Here is a 16835-nt window from a genome sequence, read left to right on the forward strand (position 1 = left end):
GTCCTCTGCATCTGAAATCCAAAAAGCCTTCCAAAAAAAGCAGTACCTTAGGTGTACTGGAGAACTCTGGTGTCATGAGACATTAGTGAGACTTAGGAAGGAAAGTTCCACCCCCGTCAAAGTGCTCCAGTTGGGAACTGCTGAGCTCAGGCAGTGAATTCACTCCCTGGAGCCTGAGCCCAGACCTTGGTCTGCCTGGCCTGGCTGTCCTGTCTGCCCTAGTGGCACAGGGCTACCACTTGTACCCAGGGGAAGAGGTTGCAGGGACAGTCCCAGGGACATAAGGCTGTGTTGGATACAAGAGCTAGGCACTGATGTAGCTTGATTGATAACTTCGGAAGATTTTGACATGTGGTATACAGGCTTTTATTCACACTACTGCCATGGGACCCTCCAACTCAAGGAGCAGTCCTGGCCTGGTGATTCCTCTAAGAAGGATGGTCCTACTGAACCAGGCCAAAACTGGCCCTGCATGATCAAAACCAGTTGTTCAGGCCCCCAAACCCCTTTGCCAGGTGCCAGCTAGACCCTGGGATGCTTGAGAAGGCCAGGTTTGGGTATCTGCTGCCTCATGGACTCAGAACCACCACAAGGTGGGAAGCTCCACCCAGGAAGCTCCTCTCTTCTGTTCCAGCCCCAACCCCTGCTTTCAGGGAGACACACACACAGACACACAGGGAGACACACATCACATACAAATGTATATGTGTGCAGGGTATGCACAGACACCCATTCAGACACACAGAGACATGCATACACATATAAACACAGACACGAGAGAGTCACACAGACACAGATACACACACGCAGAGAGACATACACACAGAGACGCGGCCAGGTTACAGTCACAAATCCAACTTTCGGGAAAACCCAAGGTCCTGGTTGGATTGGGATTGTTGTAGGGTTCTCAGCAGGGACCCAGGATCTCCCTAAATACTCTTACCTCAGAGCACATGCTGATGGTTCTGCATTTGCCCCCTCCAACCCACCCTAGGCCTTTTTCTGCCCTGCTCTGTGTCCCAGGGGGCTGACCCTAGGGACTTCCCCACCACGCTTCTTTGTCCAGCTGGGCCTGCGGCTTTGGGAAGGATGCGTGGGACGCTGAGGAAGGAGACAGTCAATGTCCACCTTGACTGCAAGGATTCCCGCAGTTCAGCTTTCACAGTGAAGGCACTTTTATTTCCCTGCTCAGAAAATATTACATTGAGGAAGCTTTCTCTGACCAGACGACTTTGGGAAAGACCAGACCCCCACCCCCACCCTTACCGATTGGGCTTGGAACAACTCCACCTAGACTGGGTTCTTGATATCTCATACATGATTTTATTAGAAACTGAATGAACCAGCTTTGGGGAAATGCACTAACATCGAGCCATTGTGTGTGATTCTCTTGCTGAGGCCCTGGGACCAGACCATTCTCTCCCATACAGATTCCCATCCAGGGAATGAGCATTTACAACTTTCAGTCATTCAAGCAACAGATTAATGGTGTAAGGCAAGTAGGCCAAAGACAGAAGTGAGGAAGGATTTCCTTTTTTTTCTCTAGGGATAGGAGACAGTTGGCACAAACCCTGAAGCACTTGGAACCTTCCAGTAGGGGGTGAGTTGCCCTGGCCTAGTGAAGAGAGAACTGGGGTTGAGCAGGGAACTTACGTACCATTAAACCTGAGTAACAGCCAGGTCTTTCTCTGCCGTATTGTGCATCCCTTTCGTCTTCAAGTCTTCAGGAAACTCCTCAAACAAAGGTACAGGGGATGGAGAGACTGGGGTGTAAGCAGTGTAGTAGCATCTATTAGCAGTAGAGAACCGTTGCAGCCAGCAGAGAAGAATCCCTCAAGAGTCGGCCACAGCTGGAGAAACAGGTGGGAGGAACAGGTGGGAAGATGAGTGAAATACCTCCTGGGCATGGCTCGTGACACTAAGGGAATGGCTGGGAGGGACTAACTTCCAGGACTCGAGTGACAGGTAGGCGAGATTAGTCGAGATGACTAAAGAAAAGATACACATGAGTTATACCTAATCTGGAAATGCCCCTTCAATTTTAGAAGTTCAGCTTTAAAAACATCACTCTTAATCATATATGATTGTCTTTCATCCAAAAGTCATATAGCACAATTATAAAATAGGTGAGCAGGCACTTAAAAATTCTCTTTCTGTATTTGAAAAATGGGACAACTTTATACTTCCCAAAGCCCACCTGACTTGAAGCTATAAAATGAAACAGTCCTTTGGAAAGGTACCTACCTAAATCTCTCATGCTCCAGAGACAGGATTGTATGGTATTTGATCAATAATCCTTGCTCATAATATTCCCTTCAAAGGGCATGCAGGTCTGCTGCTAATAACTGTCATAAATCACATAACTACACAGGAGACTGAGCAAGGGGTAACTATATTAGGTAATAAAAGTGGGGAAATACCCAGCCATTACAACTGGGAAGCTATTTTTGTACAAAGTACAGCCTCAAAGTACAGGACCAGTGTGACATATTCCGGATGGAGCCATCTATGTATAAGCAGCAAAGGTAGGTGAATCTGATCCTGGAGTGAACGTCTCTAACACACAAAGCCAAGGAGGACTCAGTACTCAAGGCCAGCCCAGGCATGGGGCGGGGCCCAGGCATGGGGCGGGGCCCAGGCATGGGGCGGGGCCCAGGCATGGGGCGGGGCCCAGGCATGGGGCGGGGCCCAGGCATGGGGCGGGGCCCAGGCAAGGGGCGGGGCCCAGGCATGGGGCGGGGCCCAGGGGCACCCACACCACACACAGCCACCAAGGGCAAGTCACTCAGCCTCTCTGGGGTTTTTGCAAAAGACAGAAATGGAATAAATACTAAGTTCTTCTCTAGCTCCAAATTTCTCTTTGTAGTTGCTGATTCAGAATTCATTTAGCTCTGGGGAGCCAACTAAACCAACCCAGAAACTGGTGTAGGCTTTGACTTAAACTACGCTTATGATCGGTGGTTCTGAAACTGGGGAGCTATCCATCAGAGCCTGTCAGACACGGTCCTGGAAATTCTGGACCCGTGGTCCCGAAGTGGGTGCCAGGTGGCAGTATATTCCACAGATTTGAGGGGTAATTCTGATATGCTGTGAAATTCGAGAGCCACTTGTACTAAGTCATCCAGCGTGATGACACATTATTGGAAGGGACTGAAGAGAGAAGCAACATTTACTGAAAACCTTGCTGTATGCCAATAGTGAACATACATCCCATTTAATCTTCATAACAATTTCAGATCAGGAAAAAAACAGGAAATCTTTCCTTAGAGGAAGGACTCAACCCAATTCAAAGTAAGGCAGTAAAGGGTACTAGATAATCCCTATAAATAAATTTTCCTTGTTGACTCTTGCCCAGTTAAATAAATAATCAGGCTAAGTGTACTAATCTGTGTATTTTCTTTCTTCTCCTGAAGATGATAAATAAAAAGAGAAATAAATTGAACATAGCTGTATAAATAGAGTGTGTCAGCTTTATGTGTCATCGCACTGAAACAGAACAAAAAATATATCGGCAACAATGATGATTGCAGAGAAGAAGGAGGTATAGGGGGATAAATGGTAATGAAAGAAATACAATAAAATTTTTTAAATAATAAAAATGTTCCCATGTTAAAAAAAAGAATTAAGACCTTCCTTGGGTAAACAAAACTTGTCAAGCCATAATTTAATTGTGAGTTTTATTTTGCATATGCCAACCAACACTACAAAGAGTCATTCAGCTGCAGTAGAAAATTAAGAGCTCTTACATCTCACACTTTACACATAAACTCTCTAGTTAATGATTGTATTTCTTCGCTTAGATGTGCCAAATGCGGGGAAGACTAATGAAAAGTGTAAATTCCAGGTTGCCGGGGCGCATTATCCATTTATTCTGAAGTACAAATCTTTATTCTCGCTCATGCTGGCAGAAATTATCATTATGAAGAGCTCTTTAGAATACAGTCATTTCTCTTCTGCACAGCTAAAGAAACCATCACCAAACCAAAAAGGGGCCCTGGCTGGTGTGGCTTAGTAGATTGAGTGCCAGCCTGCAAACCAGGAGTCACCAGTTCAATTCCAGGTTGGGGCCCATGGCTGGATTGTGAGCTTGGTCCCTGGTGGGGGCGCCTGAGAGGCAGTCACACATGGATGTTTCTCTCTGAAAATATATAAATAAAATCTTTAAAAAATTTTTTAAATGAAATGGGAATCCACCATATGGAAAAACATATTTGTCAATGATACATTGGGTAGGAGTTTAATTTCCAAAATATATGAAGAACATCTAATACGACTCAACTCCAGGAAGACAAACAACCCAATTTAAAAAATGGGCAAAGGACCTGAATTGACCCTTCTCCAAGGAAGACATGCAGATGGCCAATAGACAGATAAAAAAATGCTCAACATCACTAGCCATCAGCAAGATGCAAATTAAAACCACAATGGGTCCTGACTGGTGTGGCTCAGTGGCTAGGCCTTGACCTGCAAAGCAAAAGGTCTCCAGTTCAATTCCAGGTCAGGCTGGTACAAGCCTTGGGGTTCAGGGAACATGCAAGAGGCGACCACCAGATTGATGTTTCTCTCTCACATTGGTATTTCTCTCCCTCTCTTTCCCCTTTTCTTCCCATCTCTCTAGAAAATAAATAAATAAAATCTTTTTTTTAAGTTAAAAATAGAACTGCCTTTTAACCCAGTGATTCCACTTCTGAGAATATATCCTAAGAATCCTGAAACACTAGTTCAAAAGAATATATGTAACAGTATAAACAATAAAATATTAAAAAATAAAATAAAAATATATTGTAAAAAATAAAAGGCAAAAAAAAGGAGAGAGAAATATAGTCAGTTCTCAAAATGCTCTCCCCAGAATATTTATTCAAACAGCACTGCTCTGAAAAGGCCCACACTTTTTATTCTTAGTAACTTGGGATGGTTTACTGACAGTTCTGAGTCAGCATTTGGTAAGGCATCTACACCCTACTGGGTACTTCAGCCACCAGGAAGGAGAAATTTATACATATTTTGAAACTTCAGAGTGAAAATAGAACTTGACCCTTGGAAAAAGAATGGAGTGACGTGAATGGGAAACTTTCCAATATTTATTTTAATATCCTTTCTTATCTAAAGACATTTTGTTCAGGAACATTAATAATTGATTTACAATTATCTTGGTTTAGTTAGCAAATTATCATGTGCAATGCCTTATATTTTAACATTCAAAAACGTCCCTATAATTGGAGCTATATATTGCAGAAAAAGAAATCCAGCATCTTTACATTGTGCTAAAAGCTGGCCAAATTCTTCAGAGGAAGAGAGAGAAAAGAAAGAAGCATTTTGGAGCACTTACTATATCCAGGCACTCTACATAGGTAATCTCATAGATCATCTCAGAATCCTTGGGAGGTGGGGATCATTGGCCCATTTCACAGATGAGGAAGGTGGGGCTGAGAGCAGCCCAGTGAGTTGCTCACCCAGTAAGTGACAGAACCACATGGAACTCAGTGTATGAAGCTCCATAGATCGAGCTCTTTCTCTTACATCCCATGATGGCTGCTGTCAGCTCAGGCGCCTGCAGGGAGCGTGTTTTATGCTCTGCTCTCAGCTCATCTGAGGTACTGAAGGCCCATCCATCCCTTTTTGGCCTCTGCTGCTCTGATGGCACCCATAAAAAAAAAAAAAAACTTGTATTGAACAAAGGACAAAAAAAAGAGGCAGGTTCTAAGTTCACCTTCGACAGCACCTACCCTGTACAGGATGGAATCTATTCAATTAGCATTGCATTAGAAAACAAATTATGAAGAAACTAAAGCCTGGAGAGGCCGGATGACTTTCCTAATCCCACAGAGGGATCTTGGCACGTAGGACCAGAAACCAGATCCTCGAAGCCTCAGGCCAGCACGCTTCCCGTTACACCTCAAGATTATGAATGAGTAAATTTAGCAATTTCGTGACTGAATTAAGTCCTGCTGGCCTCCCTTCAGCATATTGCTGTGTGATGACCAGGAAAGACTCAAGCCAAGAACGCGGGGAAGAAACCACGAGGTGACAGGTCCCTCCTGGGAGATGGGAAAAGACTTTATGTTCCTTGCAAGATCGGGTGGGGGGGTGGCGGGGAAGACTTGCCTTTCCACCGTATCTCTGGCCTCAGTTCCTGTTTGTCTCACTGACAACAATCTTTATAGGTTGATTAAGATTCTCCTAAAAAGAGTTCTTTCGTACCCCCTTCCACCAGATCCCGAAGGACAATGTCACATTGATTATATTGATACATATTTGTTATGTTTGAGGACAGCCAGGGAGAAAGGGGTCTGTTGTGGCAATCTTGAATGAATGATAAGATTTCCTTGGACATGTAATGAGATGAAGATAATTATATTTCCCTCCTGTACCAGAAAGTCTCAGAAGTAAGACCACTGAGATATCTGATTTATTATGGAGTTAGACCTTACACAGTTTTGGGAGGAGCGGAGGAAGAAAAGATCCAAAAAGTACCAGGGAAGCCCTGGCTGGCGTAGCTCAGTGGATTGAGCGCGGGCCTGTGAACCAGACGATCGCGGTTCTATTCCCAGTCAGGGCACATGCCTGGGTTGCAAACCGGTTCCTTGCAGGCAAAACTACCAGCAGGGGATGCACAAAAGGCAACCATACATTGATGTTTCTCTCCCTCTCTCCTTCCCCTCTAAAAATAAATAAATAAATAAATAAAATCTTAAAAAAAAGCCTCTTCCTTAACCTGATAAAAAAAAAAGTACCAGGGAAAAGCCTTTTTAAACATTTTTATTTATTATTCCCATCCAAGGACATGCTTTTTGAGTTACAGAGAGAGAAGGGAGGAAGAGAGAGGGAGAGAAGCATCGATCGGTTGCCTCTCATGTGTGTCACCTCTTGAGCCCCAACAGGGAACTGAACCCACAACCTAGGTATTGTGCCCTGGATGGGAATTGAACTCGAAACATTTAGGTGTTTGGGACAACCCTCTAGCCATCTGAGCCACACTGGCCAAGGCTCAGAGAAAAACCTTGCCCAACCCTGATGCAGGTGGACAAGTCAAGTGCATTGAGCTCTCAGCTGCAGAAGAAGAGCCCCAGGGGAGGCCAGTGTGGACCTGGGAGACCGCTGGCTCCCGTGGCCTCCACCTCTGTGAGCTCACAGCAGAATGTCGCGTGGTGGGGTCACTGCTGGTCAGTAGAGCAAGCAGTCAGGAGGAAGAGCTAGACTCACAGTAGGGAAAGCAAGACCAAAGTGGGACCCAGTGACACCTCTGTGGCTGCCCCTAACTGCCTCTACCAGCCTTCCAAGTGTACTGGCTGCTGCTTTGTTTCTGCCTCCCAAGCACCACACAGATTTTTCTTGTAACAACCATAATTCTGAACCACACAGGATCTTCCTGTATCTGGGTGCCTGGAACGTGTAGTTCCGATTAAACTAAGTTGACACTGTACAAAACCACCATAGCTCCTTTCGGAGACAAATACTGTGTGTCTGGAAGCACTGGTTTGATAAGCTGCTGGGGTGACATGTTCCGCACCCAAGCCTCTCACTCCAGCTACAACCCCCACCGCTGTGCAGCTTTCCGAGGATGTGGGGCCGTCTGCCGGCAGGGCAATCGCTTTGTGTGTGGGGTATGCGAGTTTGGAGCCAGACCGGAGTCACCAAGGGCATGGAAGTGAGGCAACAAGGTGCCCTTTCCGCATTTCTCCACTGTGTTCAACGGAGAGTAATTGAACTTTCACAGCTGAAAGCCTTTTTAAAATTTTTTTCTTCATTTATTTCCAAGCAGAGGAGAAGGAAAAGAAACATCAGTGTGTGGTTGCCTCTAGCACACACCTCCCACATGCCAGCCACCCCTCCCCCCGCCCCCCACCCCCCGCCCCAACTGGGGGCCTGGCCCGCAACCCAGGCATGTGCCCTGACTGGGACCCAAACTGGTAACCATTTGGTTCTCAGGCTCATGCTGAAACCACTGAGCTACACAAGTCAGGGCTGAAAGTCTTTTTAGAAGAAAGGGTTTATGAGGCCCTTGCTAGCAAAAAAATAAAAATAAAAAAATAGGCTATTTTGGCCTGGCTGGTGTAGCTCAATGGATTGAGCTCAAGCTGCGAACCAAAGAGTCGCCAGTTCAATTCCCCATCAGGGCACGTGCCTGGTTTGTGAGCCACATCCCCAGTATGGAGTGCTTGAGAAGCAACCACACATCGATGTTTCTCTCGCTTTCTTTCTCCTTCTCTTCACCTCTCTTTAAAAATGAATAAATGAAATCTTTTTTAAAAAAGGATGTAATAAAGTCCTTCAAAAGATGGAATTAAAAGAAAAAACAAGAAAAAGCTATCTTGGACATGGAGTCTAAACCACCGGCAGCACAGCTGGGTGGGAAAGGCGACACGTCCGATGTCCAGTTCTGTAAGCGGTTTGTACATCAAGGAGTGGGGAGAAAGACGTAAGCCGTTCTGAAAGGCTTTGCATCGGCTATAGACCAAGGGGAGAAGCTGAAGTGGGGCTGGCTCTGGGACGCACGCTGCAGAATCTGCAGGAGAGTCCATGACAGACCGTACAGCTCACGAGTAAATTAGAAGGGGGCTCCGGGGCTTCGACGGTGCCTGGCTAGACTCTTTTTTGGATAATCGCAGACATAGCTACCTGGAAAGGAATCCTAAATTCCAGTAGATACGCAGGCATGTGAGCGGTCTTGCGTCAGAGCTGTTCGCAGTTACCAACAGGCTAACTGTTCTATCCTTTTCTCTCCCTCTCTGGCTGCTGTCCTTTTTATTTAGAACATCTAGTTTTTTTCCCTTGTCAGCTGCCTTTGCCTGGGGCTTCCAGAAAGGAATGCATCTCTTCTGGCACCTTGATTTTAGCTGAATGCTATGGTCTGAATGTTTGTGCCTTCCCTGCCAATCCTCCAAATTCATATATTGAAAATCCACCCCCTTTACTGTAACAGTATTAGGAGGTGGGGCCTTTGGGAAGTGAGGTCATGAGGGTCGAGCTCTCAGAGTGGGATCAGCGCCCTTATAAAAGAGACCCCTCATAGCTCCCAGCCCCTTCTGCCACATGACACAAAGCAGTCTGCAACCTGGAAGGAGGTCTTCCCCCTAGCATACCGGCATTCTGATACCAGAGTTCCAGCCTCCAGAACTGTGACCAATTAATGTTTGTTGTTGATAAGCTACCCAGACTGTGGTTTTTGTTACAGCAGCCTGAAGGGACTAAGAAACAACTTCATCCGGCAGCCGCTGCCTATGGCCACGGATATGAGGGTACAGAGAGGCAGCGCTCTGCAGCACGATTCACACCCAGCGCCCCCCAGAGGCACCCGGCACCAGCTGAGGCCACACCATCACTCCCTCCCACTGCTCCCTGCTGCTTTCCTCTCCTTCTTTCCTGAGACCAAGTGGACCTTCAAGAAATCATAGGCACCTGAATTTGTGTCCTACGCTCTTCTTCCGAGAAGTCCCAATCCATGATCCCTCTCTCTTGCATTCGCCTCTCCAGCCACCTTGGCCCTGACAGGAGAAGAATTCTGAGAAATCCCAAATGAGATTACAGCAGGCCGGAGGGTGGGAGGAGGCAGCTGAAACCAGCCAGACTACGCGCACCCCTGCCCCTGTGTGAAAGCCACCGCAGGCATTGTCCCCGGCTGCTGCGCAGGGGCAGCTTGGTTGCTAAGGGAATAAAAGCCTTAACCTGATGAACCACAGGTTACTCTTGCTGCAAATTCGGGTCACTCTATTACGGAAATGCACTGTGGTGTCCTTTTTATTGTAATATATGGAAATAATAGAAAAAAATAGTCAACTGCCCTGGCAACCCTGAATTGTAAAAAGTACTGCTTCCTGTTTATAAAGTTTATCTAAAATAGATGATACTTTGAAAAGATAAAGTGTATGTGTGTGTGTTGGCTGTTTATCTGTTTTATAAGGAGGAAGCTATTTCAAAAAGAGTTGTTCTTTTTTTTTTTTTTTTTTTTGGTAGAGTCCAGCTTTGGTCCACAATTCCACTCTTCAGAGACTTAGAATGAGTTTAGGGGCCTTTTTCCTTCAGGAAAATCGAACCAGCTTATAGGGCTAAACTTGTAAAAAGACACTGCAGTGCTGCCTAGTTGTGGAAGAAGTCGGTATACCTCCACCACTAGACTCAGCTGTGCTCACAATACCCGCAGCAGGAATCAGATGTCTCTGTTTGCCTCGGTATGCCCAGGAGCTAGAACTGAGCCTGACACTTAGTAAGTGCTCAGTAAATGTTGGTTGGATGAAGAATTACTCACTGAATCTAAATTTCAGGCCTGCCTTTATCACAGCTGCCAACGTGACCTTGGGGCAGTTTTTAACCAGCCAGGGTGTCGGTTCCCTCAAGGAAAAGAAACACAGAGAGTACTGTGTTGCAGTGAGACTCGATGAAACATCTCCTATGAACACTGTACCCAGCACTTGTCACTCAGTACCAGAGGATTCCAAGTTATTTACACATACATTTTAAATAATGTTTTGCTTTTACGAAATGCTAAAGTGGTAACATCATAACAATTACTATTCTCATTTCTGAGGCTGTTAGTTCAGTAGGCAGAGACAAATAACTTTTGGAGTTTGTCATGACTGTAAACTTTAACCTGATCATTTAGAGCTTGCTCAGATATATACCCATTTAATCTTGAATATTTGTTGATAAATGTGCTGCTGGAATTCATTCTAAAGGTCAAAAGCTGTGTTTAAAGTAAGAAAAAGAAAGAAATAGGAAAAAAATAGTAAGCTGAACTAGAGATCCAAGACTCGCAGATGACATTCAAAAACTAAAGCCATTGGAATAGTAATTGAGGTACAGAATTTATCTAACTGAAAACCTGAAACATAGTTATAAAATCATATTTAACTTCTTTCTATTTTGTTAATGACAAAGATAAACTGTAGTCCTAAATCATTATGTGTCAGTTTGTTTGAAGGGATATTTTTATAAAGGCAACTTGTATTGTGTATTGGTCAGAGGCCTTTGGGGTGCTTCAACTTCTTTTCTTCTCCTCTTCTTTTCTCCTCTCTCCTTCTTTTCTCCCCATCACGGCCTCTGCTGTGATGAGGCTGATTTCCTGAGAGTCCGGGATGACTGTCCAATGAACGCCCCACCTCTGAATTCGCCTAAATGCTCTGCCGTGGTGTTTAGCCTGTTGCTACTTTTTCCACTTATTATCTGTCTTTGAGGTACTCTTCTGATACTTAGACGGGCCAGGAAACTGAGCAGGTCTACTGATTGGTATTCTGTAAAGACTAAAGAGGGGAATGAATGTCTGAAGGAATCTTTTTGGATTATCTCTAGATTTAATTCATTTGAGTAACCCCTGGATGAATGATCATCAGTAATTGACAGAAGAAGAAAAGCAAAGAGATTACACTGCTTCCCTTCCGAGCAACGGTGAGGAGTTGCTAGGCACAAGGCAACTTGGTGAACTGGATGCCAACTGGCAAAGCTGGTTTTTATTTTCCCTCTAACAGGCGCCCTCATTTTAGGTGGGGCTTTGCAGTACAAGTCCTGACTGGAGATGCCAATCCTTCCACAACCGAAGTGGAAGGCAGCCAGGCTGAGTTGCTTAGGAGACCAGCAATGTAAGACTGGTGAGTTAAAAATTCAACTTGTTGGTAACACGCAGTCACAAAGTCTTTTGAATCTTTGTTCAAAGATAGGTCATTTCAATGTGCTCTAAATGTTCAGGAAATAGCCCTGGAAAACCTTTATTTAAACCTTTAGGCAAACAAAAACTGTTCCTATGGTATTATTAAAATACACTGGATACATTTCAAGATGTTCCCGGCATTCATCTACTCACCAAAGAATTGATGTACCTGCTTTTGCCAGGACCATGGGCCTGTGGTACGTGTAGATTTTAGCTCACTTCATAGAGGATCAGAGAAAGCCATGCTTCTTTGTGTCTCAGTTAAAGTTACATTTGTTCAGAGTCCCCATCCGCTTAGAAAATTCAGCCTCGTGAACTTGGTGTGGACAGGACAGGGGAGTCACCCTTCTCCCCAGGGTGGGACAAGGGGTCTGGCGCAATCCAGAACGTTTTAGCAGGCCCCTCTGGCCATTACCGAGGTCCTCTCAAAATCCACGGGGACCCTGGAAAGCAGTGGGCCAGGGCCCAGCCCTAGAGCTTTGGAAGGCCGGGAAGGCAAATGTTTACTAAACCTCCTCCCTCCAGGCACCCAGCAGCTTTTGTGCCTGAGGTCCTTGCACAGCCAGAGCCGTGGTCTCCACCAGGCCAGGGCCTGTGCAGCCCTGTTCCCTTCCCAGTTTCTCGAAAAGCTCAAATTCTTTTCTCTAGGGTCGGTCCACTACTTCTTCGCTCATCTGGGGCTTTTTTCCCTACAAGCTTCTACACAGTTGCCATATTCTGGCAGCTTGATTCATGCTTTATCTACGAAGCCTCCTTTTATTCCTATAATGCAGAAGTCATTAACTATTCTCATGGGAGGGGCACCCGCGGAGACCCTCTTGGAATGGGGGAGACTATATCCTATTTGTTTGGGCTGCCAAATTAATAACATAAATTAATATCTCGATTTTTATGTGGTTTTCCAGCCAGAGATGTGAAGGTGAGAAAGACAGTCCCTACCTTCAGGGATCCCACATCTTAGAACAGAGGCAAATAAAGAGGTCAGTGAAACAAAGCACACAAGAGGGGCAGGGGAGGGCTTTGCTGGAGAAAGTGGTAACAAGCACTTAAATAGCACTGCCTACCTGTATGCCGGCACAGTTTCAGCAGTTATGTATGTACAGATGTAGATGGCAATGGGCTGTAACTGCAACCCATGCAATGTGGTTCTGAGTCCATGCCCTAAGTCCCTAGTCTGCAGCCGTCTCCAGTGAGACCTGAGAGCAAGTATCACATAGAGCTGGCCACCGAAGAGTGCGGGTGGCGGGGGTGGGGTGGGATGGACAGTGTGCAGGTGCCCGGAGAGGTGCCATGAAGAGGGAAGGTGAAACTGTGCTGCCTGACGCAGGGGCAGCCAAAGCTCCAACATTGCTTCAGGTGTGCGTCACCAAGACTCTGATGCTGGTTCCCCTAATGCTGAGGAAAGCGGATCGGGTGAGGAGGCTGAGGAGGGGGTAGGGAAGGGATCCCAGGAAATTCCTCTCAAACGTATCTTCCCTGACAGCACCAGACGCTAGCAAGGATGTGGAGAGACGGGAACTCTCCTCCTGGCCGGCGAGCACGCAAAATGACAGTCAGTTTGGCAGCTTTGTACAAAATTAAACATGCTCGTACTGATGATCGGCAATTACAACTCTGGGTGTTTACCCAAAGGAGTTGAAAACTGACGTCCATGCAAAAGCCTGCATACAGGTGTTTACTGCAGCTTCTTTCATAATGACCAAAACTTGGAAGCAACCAAGAAGTCCTTCGGTAGAAGAGTGATAAACTGTGGTATGTCTGGACATGGAGTATTCAGCACTGCAAAGAAATGAATTTATCAAGCCAGGAAAAGACATGAAAGAATTTTAAATGCATATTACTAAGTAGAAGCAAATCCAAAAGGGCCATGTACTCTATGATTCCAACTATGACATTCTGCAAAAGATAAAAAACTTTGGGGACACTAAAAAGACCAGTAGTTTCAGGATTGGGGGACCAGGGGGTGGTGGTGGTAACGAACAGGCAAAGCACAGAGGATTTTTACCACAGTGAAGCTACTCTGTATGGGGCCATAATGATGGATACATGTCATTATACGTTTGTCCAAACCCACAGAAGGTACAACACCAAGAGTTAACCCTAATGTAGACTATGGACTCTGGGTGATAGAGACACATCCTTGTGTGGTCATCGGCTGTAACCCGTGTACTACTCTGGTGGGGGTGTGGATAATGGGGGGGCTGTTCGTGAGAGGGGGGAGGCAGGGTATGGGCAATCTCTGTATCTTCCTCTCAATTTTGCTGTGAATCTAAAATTGCTCTAAAAAATAAAATCTATTTAAAAAAAGTAAGAGTAAGTCTTACCCAACTCTCTATCAATTAGATTTTGATCAATAAGCATTTCTTCTAACATGGAATTACATCCCATGAGGAGCTAGATCTATGCTTGGATTTACAGCCTGTTATGGGTATTTTTTTTTCACCAAAAAATCAAATTGCTTTTTTCCCATCCCAACGCTAGTCATGTGGGGCGGCTGCTCTAAAGATAGGCTTGGGACAGACAGCAGGAAGCAAAGATGACAATATTCTCTTAAAGTGAGGTCAAAATATCTGCCACAAGATATTGCCGGCTTCTGCTTGACCACATATTCTCTCTGCTACTTCAGGAACATTCTGTTTTATGTATTCAAAGGGCTTTGCCTGTTGTAGGCTATATGGCAAGCCGTGCTGGGATATTAAAGTAATAGAGATATTCTTGGATGTCTGTTAGCAGCATTTGTGAGGGAAATAAAAGGTAGGCCTGTCTCAGGGAACACTTGAGACATGACCAAATCAACATACACTCATCTTCATGTCTCAGATTTTCCCCATTTGGGCCGAAATCATGCTCTTTCAGGCCTGCTTTGCCTCTTGCTGAGTCTGGCAGTCTGAATATCAAATCCAGATGAACCGAAAGCAGCCAGAGCCCCAGGTCAACAGCCCCAAAGCTGGAGCCAAGCTGGCCACACGCCGGTCCTGACGGTGGTGCCAGCTTGTGAAGGAAAGCAGAACCCGAGCTCGGTCTTTCAAGTGTCACCTCGTTTATACCCGGCTGCTCTGCTCTTGTGAGACTGGACATTATTTACTCCTTAGAGACGCAATGAGCTAGGCAGATGGCAAGTGGAGAGCTGGGACAAGAAGAGATGGCTAGTGGAGGATGAGGGCTTCCCTGGCCACCAAGATCCCCCCTCCCCCCGCCCCACACACGCTCCTGGAAACCTCCCCACCAGGAAACCAGTCAGAGCCCCTTTACCAGCAGGGAAGAGGCGGTTGTGAGTTAGTCCAGAGCTCCTATGGTGGCGATCTGGATTCCAACCTGCATTTTGTTTCTAATCCATCCCACGCCTTCCCCACTAGGGCCAGGTTTTTAGCCAGCCACACGGCATAGTGCTCTTTCCTGCCTCCCCCAAACTGCTTGTCTGGGTCCCTCTCCCTCCCTTGCTGTCCATGCATCTGTGCTTATCTTTAAGAATAAAAGATCGCTGTTCAGTATGACACAGTTGGTTGGAGTGTCATCCTATAAACCGAAAGGTCAGGGGTTCGATTCCTGGTCAGGGAACATGCCTGGATTGCAGGTTCAGTTCCCAGTCAGGATGCATACATGAGGCAACCAATCAGTGTGTCTCTTTTGCATTGATGTTTCTTTCCCTCTCGCTCTTCTTCCCCTCTCTCTAAAATAAATATGCATGTCCTTGGGTGAGAATTAAAAAAGAAAGAGCAAAAGAGAGAAGGATGGGGAAGCAGAGGAAGGCTGAAGCTCCAGCACATGCAAAAAGTTAGAAGGAAGATTATCAGCCACTTGGAGACCTTTGGAGAGCCTAAGATAGATGTGTTGGAGAAGCAGGCAGGAGCTGTATCACACAGGGCCCTGCTAATGAATTTGGATCTTGCCAGAGGACAGTACAGGGCTATGGAAACAATTCAAGCTCGGGCCTGCCATGAACACTTTGGCATTAAATTAGCCTCATTCTGCACAGCATTAGCCAATGATAATAACTCTGGGGTCCTGACCCTGAGGCCCAGTAAGAAGCTAAAGCTATGCCTAAGAAAGACTCTGTTCAGTATTATGTACTTCTAGGACCAAGTATATCTTGTTTTATTTTATTTTAATTCTTTGGGAAGTGATAAATTCTTTGAGGGAAGGACCGTTGCCTTTTTCTCTTATCTCTGAAAGTGCTTGGAAAAATACACACCCACACAGACTTGTCCAACAAATACCAAGTGATAATTATATAATCTGTGCGCATGACATAGCCCTAACTTCTAGTTAGTTGAGTCGATTAACTGGAACATTCTGGTGGGAGTAGAAACAAAGGTGGGGATCTGGACTAAAGGACAAAGGTCCTTGGTGTATTTGTTGGAAGTGAGACTTTTGTGCGGTGGAGAACTGCTCATTTTAATCACAAAACCAGTGAGAACACTGTTCCTCTCAGACCACAAAACAGCAAAGGGTTATTTCTGACTTCTGGTAACACAATGTAAAATTGGCAATGGAACTGTATCCCCTTTCATTCGGAGGGGGAAAGAAGAGGAAGGAACAGTGGAGTACATGGAAGAACATGGTCTGGGGGGTATCCTCAGGAACGTGGATCCTCCAGAACAGCAGGATGTTGGCAAGCAGCCTTGAACCCAGGCTCACTTATTCACTCGTTCGTCCACCATGTATTGAGCTTCTCCCATATCTGGGATGCCACGTACGCACCAGGGAACCAAACAGACACCATCCTGATCTATAGCTCATGCACATTACCCTGAAGCAGGGGAAACAGGCTTAAAACAAATAAGCACCCTAACAAGTACATAACAACAGCTTGCAATGGGTGCTATGAAAGAAAAGAGAACCTGCGATGAAAAAGAAGGGAACCCCTTACTTTAGGCTGAATGGGAGTCAAGGCAAGTCTTCCTGAGGAAGGATCAGAGAAGGATGAGTAGGACAATACCAGGACAAGACTGATGGGGAGGGGACCCCAGGCAGGGGACGGTTCCATGCCAGGGCCCTGGCAGAGAAAGCTGGGTGAACGTGAGGAAGAGAAAGGAGGCTGGGTAAGCACTATGGAGGGGCTAAGGTAACAGGCCTAGAGGCCAATGTCAACAGTAGGAAAAAGTGGGAAAGGATGAGGCCATTCTGCGTGGTCCACAAACTCTGTTCTAACTCAACACAGGTAAAGGCACCAGCAGCTTCCCACCACAAGTTG

At 45.9% G+C, this 16835-nt stretch overlaps 1 long non-coding RNA gene across 2 annotated transcripts; it reads left to right on the forward strand.

Moving 5' to 3' along the window:
• The first annotated feature begins 11483 nt into the window (after positions 1–11483).
• On the forward strand, positions 11484–13607 carry LOC118978635 (uncharacterized). 2 transcript variants are annotated; one of them, XR_005064763.1, is made up of 3 exons: positions 11484–11582; positions 12547–12621; positions 13274–13607. It is a non-coding gene; the product is annotated as an uncharacterized LOC118978635 (long non-coding RNA). The 2 variants fall into 2 exon arrangements; XR_005064764.1 differs by lacking the exon at positions 13274–13607 and adding an exon at positions 13125–13157.
• The last annotated feature ends 3228 nt before the right edge of the window (positions 13608–16835 follow it).

This window comes from Sturnira hondurensis, unplaced genomic scaffold (genome assembly GCF_014824575.4).
Source record: "Sturnira hondurensis isolate 20B ecotype Veracruz unplaced genomic scaffold, ASM1482457v3 Scaffold0022017, whole genome shotgun sequence".
NCBI lineage: Eukaryota > Metazoa > Chordata > Mammalia > Chiroptera > Phyllostomidae > Sturnira > Sturnira hondurensis.